Source organism: Miscanthus floridulus, chromosome 17, assembly GCF_019320115.1.
Source record: "Miscanthus floridulus cultivar M001 chromosome 17, ASM1932011v1, whole genome shotgun sequence".
Taxonomy (NCBI): domain Eukaryota; kingdom Viridiplantae; phylum Streptophyta; class Magnoliopsida; order Poales; family Poaceae; genus Miscanthus; species Miscanthus floridulus.
In genome coordinates, this window is record NC_089596.1 from 61,768,102 (window position 1) to 61,775,551 (window position 7,450).

The 7,450-nt window shown below is 43.4% G+C and overlaps 1 long non-coding RNA gene across 1 annotated transcript; it reads right to left on the minus strand.

Moving 5' to 3' along the window:
* Positions 1-2,616: 2,616 nt before the first annotated feature.
* LOC136518961 (uncharacterized) lies at positions 2,617-5,836 on the minus strand. Its single transcript, XR_010774659.1, has 5 exons — positions 5,365-5,836; positions 4,546-4,677; positions 4,363-4,457; positions 4,185-4,275; positions 2,617-3,192 (listed from the first exon to the last, which is right to left on the minus strand). It is a non-coding gene; the product is annotated as an uncharacterized lncRNA (long non-coding RNA).
* Positions 5,837-7,450: the final 1,614 nt, after the last annotated feature.

A 7,450-nucleotide genomic window follows, 5' to 3' on the forward strand; every position in this document is an offset into this window, starting at 1 on the left:
CTTTCTTCTGTCAGGTAAGTCTTGCTGAGTACAATCGAGTGCTCAGGGTTTTATTCCCCCTGTTGCTGGTGATTGACGGATGGTAGATGACTTTTATGTGTGGAAACCTCCTGGTGGGCTCAGAGAGGATTCCTTTCGTGCTATGGTCGTAGTGTTGTTTATAATCCTCACTAAAGGTTTTCTAAGAAAAGATGTAAAAACTGCCAGCATATCTTGTATGTAGATGGTTACTTGTTAATGCTTCACACATCATTATATAACTTTCTTTTTCGCTGAAACTCTGATCACATGTGTAATTCTGTTATTGTATTAAACAATGTAAGAAATGGCTAAAGATGTTGTAAGCTTTATACTTTCATTTATGATCCTGATGGAAAAGTATGGATTTTCGAGTTCTCCCTTGGGGTGTGCTCGATAGAACTGTGTAGTTTAGTGTCCTCGCTTGGGTACTCTGTGTCTAATGGAAGACAAGTACCCTTGAGAGGGCATTAGATTAGGTGGTATCAGAGAGTAAATGAGGAGATAAAGCTTCAAAACCCTTTTCTAAATTAAAATCTAATAACCTATTTTTGCAAAAAGTTAGGGCGTTTGTTTACGAATTATATAAGTAGCCCTATTGTTATGGTTAAGCATTCGAATAGGTTTAACCAAGCTTTCTCTGGTGGATTGACTCTCGTGTAGTATACGATCTTTAAGTTCGTCGCGTTGGTCTTGCCTTGGTTGTCATGCATGTATTGCTTGCGGGTGCGCCATCCATAGGTGTCACATGTGTCACATTGTGCATGACTAACCCATCCTTGTCTAGGAGTTACTGCTGCACCTGTGACTTCGTGCTCCGTGTTAGTCTATGGTTCATGCTTGTCGTGACTCACGTCTTTCCGTACTCCTTTCTGCGCTCTTGTCAGATCCTTGCCCTGTAGTCATACTAGTCCTTTTATGGCCTCGAACATCGCTCGCCTCGAACGCGAGAAAAATTCAGTCGATTCACTTGTAGTGGCCCCGTGGAGGAACCAAAGGTGGACAACGCTAGGACCACTGACCGCTCTGCCATTAAAATGGGGCCTAGCCTAGCCATCGGCACCACCACTCAACCCACTCTAGCCCACCTAGCTTCTTCCTTTTTGAGCAAGCTTTCCGCTCAATCCTCCCTTGCAACCACCCGCCAGGTGATGGTAGGAGCCTGGGTTAGCAGTTGCTGCCTGAACACTGAGGGTTTTCCCAAAATCCTGTATGCCACCCTGCAAAAGCTTGGAGTCAAAGATCATCCCGAGTATGAGGGCTGTGAGTATGAGAAGTATGGCACTGAGTGGTGTGAGGTTACTGTCTATATTGTGAAGAGTGAAGAGTTTCCCAATATCACTGAAGTCTAGAATCTGACCACAACCTGGTTTTGCTTTGTCGACACCTACCAAGTTGTGGCCCGTAAAGCCTTGCGGCATCTTTGCCAGATCTATATAGAGCCCATTGCTCGTACCCCTATGAGGTTCTTTCCACCTTTGGAAAAAAAATTGACGGGTATGGAGGGCTCGCATGGAGGCTTTGCAAGGGTGGGACGCGCAAGAAGATAGTCCCACCGTGGTGCACTTGACCACGTACTTGCCTGCTCTGGATGAGTAGTATGACTGGCAAGCCTCAGAGCTGAGGAAGTGCCTCCGATGAGCCGAGGAAGCCGAGATCTTCTCTAGGATGCTCCAGGTGTAGCTCGTTGAAGCCCATGCCAGTGTGGCAGCCACAGAGAGTCATGAGACTGCCATGTCGGAAGCCCTAAAGGAGGCCAAAGATTGGCATGCCCATCAGCTGGAGGAGGCCTACCTTGTCACTAGGGCCAAGCGTAGTACGCTTGCCGCTGAAAGGCAGGATCCCTTGATCTTAGAGGGAATCCCTGTCCACCCACCGAAAAGATGGAGAACCAGTATTGTAGTACCGCCAGCACCCCCACCCTCAGAGGTGTCAGAAGGAGAGCCCTTGCTTCCCCTCACTCAGCCACTTCCGAGAGAGGAGGTAGATCCATAGTTGGGCAGTAGAAGAAATCACTGAGCCCAGGAGTGAAGCTGTGTGGTCCTAAGAGGTAGGTTAGTTGTCCTAGGGTAGGTGTATCATAACTAGTAGTTCTTTTCATGGCTGTCCTCCAGTGTGTAATCTTTCTATTGTATTTCGTCTGTAGTAGTTGAGATCGTCTGGTCATAGGAGGCACGCAATGTGTCAAGAGTGGGAGAGTAAGTGTTTGTACGTTGTACCAGTATAAGGGCGCTTGGAACGTTCATGTTGTTTATTCCGTTGTGTTTGATACATTAACTTACCCTTAGGTTCCGTTAGACTTGCTTAGGGTTCTTGAGACGACATCCAGCGGGTTACAAGAAAGGCGACCATTCAGATGCAAGTAGACCATCCCTAATTGGATAACAGAGGACACTGTATCAACTAATCGTGGATGTCCCAGCAGAATGTTTGCATTTATTTAAATTAAATCCATTATGGGATTTGATTTCCTTGTCCCTTGTTGTGAAAGGAACCCTTGCTGTTTGAATCTTTCCTTGCAGTACTCCCCTGATTCCGTGGCCAATGCCCCACTGCTTTCATTGTGTGTAAGTTGGTAATGTTGCCTGGTTAAATGCTTATGGTGCCGTGACGAAACCGAGGGCCCCTGTGGAACAGCTGCCACGGGGTGATGCTGCTTGGCACGCGCTGGTATCGATGTTGTTGACCAGCACCTTTGTCAAGTTACACCCCGTACCGCTCTTGCAACAAAATATTCTCCTTTGGAAAAATATCCTTGTATTCTAACGGGAAATCCACAACGGGTCGATGGAGTAGTACTCTTTCAAAGAAACTGAGTTAATGTAGTTTTGGAAGGAGTACTGAATGTCTTGATCTCAGTCCATATGAAGACTAACGCAAGCTATATTCGAGGAAAGAAAGACAGAGGAGAGCAACAAGGAAAAGTTAGTCCTCGAGTAGATTGAAACGCCTGAATTGCCGTCATATCCCAATCCCTGTGTTCGGTTTGACCATGCTTCGCGTGCCAAGTTGTTGTCACTACTGCGTGTCTTGCAGACGCCGTCAGTGTCAGGACCCACTTGCACCCCCGCTCTCGTTTGGTCATGGCATTGTGCCGCGCTGGCTTTGTCCATTTGTGCAGTGCGCTTTCACGCCTGTAGCTGCCGACATGTCGTCGTGGACACCTTAAGCTCTCTGCTTGACACATCAGAAGATTGATTAATGCAGGTATACAATTATTTATTTTTGTGTTGATATGATCTAATAAAGATTGATTACAATCTAATAAAGATTGATTAATATAATATGCGATACATGTTTATAAAAATTATTCCGACCTCTCTTTCAACTACATGTTTCTAAAAAGTAATCTACTCTTTTCCGACTTGCAAGTTGCAACTATACCTCAATTGCTTAAAAGTTTCTCAATTATTTATTTTTGTGTTGATAGGGTCTAATAAAGATTGATTACGATCAAATAAAGATTGCTTAATATAATCTGTGATGCATGCATGTTTTCAAAAAGTATTCTGACCTCTCTTTCAACTGTCTGTTTCTAAAAAGTAATCTACTTTCTGACTTGCAAGTTGCAACTAAACCTCAATTGTTTAAAATTTTGTCGCTTGACTCTATAATATATTTCCAGTTTATGCATTTTACTTTAATTTTTTGTTTCACCATTGCTTTAATTCCTTGATTGCAGTGCTCCATATTAACAATATAAACAAGACAACCTAAACCTTGTTATGGCTTCGACCACAAGACAAGATGGTAATCTGACCACAACATCTGATGGCAATGTTCAAGGTGGTATGTTATTTGTTTTTTAAAAACAATCTGTTTGGATTAATTATTTCAAAATCAATTAACCTTTTCGAATATTTGTTAAAGGATGAAGTCGGCTTAGAGAATAGAAATTCAATAAGATGTAAAAGGAAACGTGAAGCACATGTTACTGATGTAATGTCTTGTGATAAAGATGTTGAAAGACGGGCTAGAAACCGAGAATATCAGCGTAGCTATCGTGCACGGTTACGGGCTAAGGCTGATGGCAACCAAAAAGAACACCATGATCCTGGCGTGATAATAGCGAAGCAACCAGGTTCAATTAAAAATAATGTTACTACAAAAAAATCACAAGTTAGATTTAGGTGATGACTTCTGAAGTAAAATATTGCAGTACACACCTTTGCTTTTCAGATTTTTTTCACCTTTTCGGGATCGCCAATGGGAGCTTCCTTTGATACCATAGCATCCTTTGACAACAAATGTAACGCTCTGGTTCAACATAACATCTTGCTTCAGTATTGGAAAATACTAACCATGGCAAAACATTAAACAAAACAAAGAAATTTACATTACAACCTGAATCTTTTTTATGTGATTTCCCCTTATGCTTTCCAGCAGGAGAAGTCTCGTTTGCCTCATCTTTTAAATCGGAGTCCTTCACTTGCATTGCACTGCTCACAAGCAAATAAAACAAATGACAGTCAGATCCACAATCTACTGAGTATCAGCAGCAGCAAACTGTTAGGAGAGGAGCCTCACTATTCTCATTCTTTTGCAAACGTTCCTTCAGTGGAGCACTCATTCATTTCTAGCTTAACTCTGATTTTCCTACCAGGAACAGGAAATCCATTCTTTTGTTGAATAGCTCGATCAACATCTTGAACAGTTGCACTGGCATACACGGGAACACATTACATTAAACAAACCATCGCTTAACAGTGTCAATAATGAATCAAAGTTTGTAGTCAAGATGACAAGAAAGTAGTCAATCAGTAACTGGACCGAACTACATTATCATTGCTATTTTCTGCAGTAATGAGATGTTCAGAGTGTTCACTCAGATCCTGCTATGACAACTTCTTCCATTTTTTTGAAAATTGTAGATCCACCACTACAATTCTTATTTTAGAAAGCTAACTTGCTTACGAAGTTTGGAAAGGAAAAGCATTTTTACAGATATTTCAGAAGCCCTTCTATATTTGCTGGAACTGAATGGTCTCTTATGATATTTAGTGTACCAACTATTGCTTAATGCTATTGTGTCATCTAAACTCAGATAGCTACAATAGTACTTTTATTCAACGGCACTACAAAAGTATTTTACAAGCACTAAAAAGGAATACCTACAACATATTGGTGGTGGACTACAATTTTCAACTTTGAAGAACGATGCAAATGATAACTAAAAATATATAAGTACTAGAGTTTGGATGCTAATCATCTAAGTAACAAAGGAAAGTATAATGCAGTATGCCAACTGTCAGTGTGAGATATTAAATCTTTCCCCATCCCTGGTCCCGCTGTAGATGATAATGAGGAAGATTATGACAGCCAATGAGTCTGAGCGACTGAACTTACCACGAAATAGAGCACGGCAAGGAGACGTGAGCTGCTGGATCCACCACTGGACTCGTCGAGTAGGAGCCGAAGCCGCCCTTGTCGCCTCACAGCCGAGGAGGGCCTGCCTTGGCGGCCTCCAAACGGCGCGACCAGCAACGGCAACCTGCCCGACGGCGCGGCCCTGCCCCGACGGCCAGAAGGCATCGTGGCCAGACCCGGCGCAGCCCTGCCCCAGCGTCAGGCGGGTGGATCTACCAGCCAGCCCCGCGGAGGTGCACTGCTTGGCACAACTTCTTCCCTGGCGGCCGGCCCTGGGCGGCGCGGCCGGCCCTGGGCGGCGCGGCCAGCCCCGAAGGCAGTGCTCTGCACGGCCCTCATATTCGGGACGATCTTTGACTGCTAGCTTTTGCAGATTGACATCCAGTATTTTGGGGAAGCCTTCAGCGTTCAGACAGTAATTGTTAACCAAGGCTCCTGCCATCCTGATAGGTGGTTGCAAAGGAGGATTGAGCGAAAAGCTTGTTCAAGAGGAAGGGCTAGGTGAGCTGGAGTGCATTGAGTGGTGGTACCAATGGCTAGGCCCTTTTGTAATGGTAGAGCGGTCAGTTGTCCTAGCAAAGTCCACCTTCGATTTCTGCGCGGGGTAACTACAAATAAACCAGCCGGAATTTTTGTGCGCTCGAGGCGAGCAGTGTCCGAGGCCATTAATGACTAGTATGGCTGCAGGGCCAGGATCCGACAAGAGCGCAGAAAAAGGGTACGGAAAACGTGAACCTCGGTGGCTTAAACCATAGGTGAACGCGAAATACGAAGCCACAGTACAGCAGTAACTCCCGGACAAGGACTGGTCAGCCGTGCATAATTCAACACGACACCTATTAATGGCGTACCTGCAAACAATACAGACACGACAACTAGGCAGTACCAATGCGACGAACTTAAAGATCGTATACTGCGCAAGAATTAGCTCTCCGAAGAAAGCCTAGTTAAACCTATTCCAAATACCTAACCATAACAATAGGGCTACTTATATACTTCGTATGCGAACGCCCTAACTTTTTGCAAAAATAGGTTATCAAATTTTTAATTCAGAAAAGAGTTTTGAAGCTTTATCTCCTCATTTATGCTCTAATGCCACCTGTGGCAGAACCGCCTAATCTAATGCCCTCTCAAGAATACTTGTCCTCCATTAGACACTAAGTACCCAAGAGAGTACACTAAATCATGATGTCCCGTCAAGCACACCCCAAGAGAGAACTCGAAAATCCACGTTTTTCATTAGGATCATAAATGAGAGAATAAAGTTTATAACATTTTTGAGCCATTTCTTACATCACTTAATTACAGTAGCAGAATATTACCTCAATTGATTATAACAGCGGAAAATAACATTGTTATCAGAGTTTTCAGCGAAAATATATATAACAACAAGTTTAAGCGCTAACATGAGGAACATTTATATACATGGAATGATAACACGCTGTAAGTGTTTTCCTTTGCAAAAACATTTTGTGAAAATTTGGAATAAACTCTACGTCAGCAACGTAAGGAAATCCTCGCTGAGCCCACCAGAAGGTTTCCACACACAAAAGCCTTCTACCATCTATCAACACCTGCAACATGGGGAATAAAACCCTAAGTACACGATTGTACTCAGCAAGACTTACCCGACAGGAGAAAAATAAAAGACTCCAAGGATATGTAAGACTATCTGGCTTGTGGGTTATTGCATTTACAGAAAGCATTACTAAACGTGCGTCCTTATATTCAATTTTATTAGCAGTCATCATTAGTTCATTAACTAACAATTCTATATAAGTACCTATGCTATTTTCAAACGGGTGGTGAGCAATCAGAACCATTTTATCATCTTTCATATTTCAGTTCTTACTACGGTGCTAGACCATAGCCAAGTCGTACTGTCTTACGGAAATGGCGATTCACGAACCAATGTATCCTAGCTGGGTACCCGGAAACACACGCCCCGTTTGTACGCCAGGTACAAACAAAACCAACCCATTCCACTCGTGTCATGGGGTCTAGGTCCCCATCCAAATTTGGACTCCAAGCCCCCACACTTAAGACCTGGTCTCAATATGGTGCT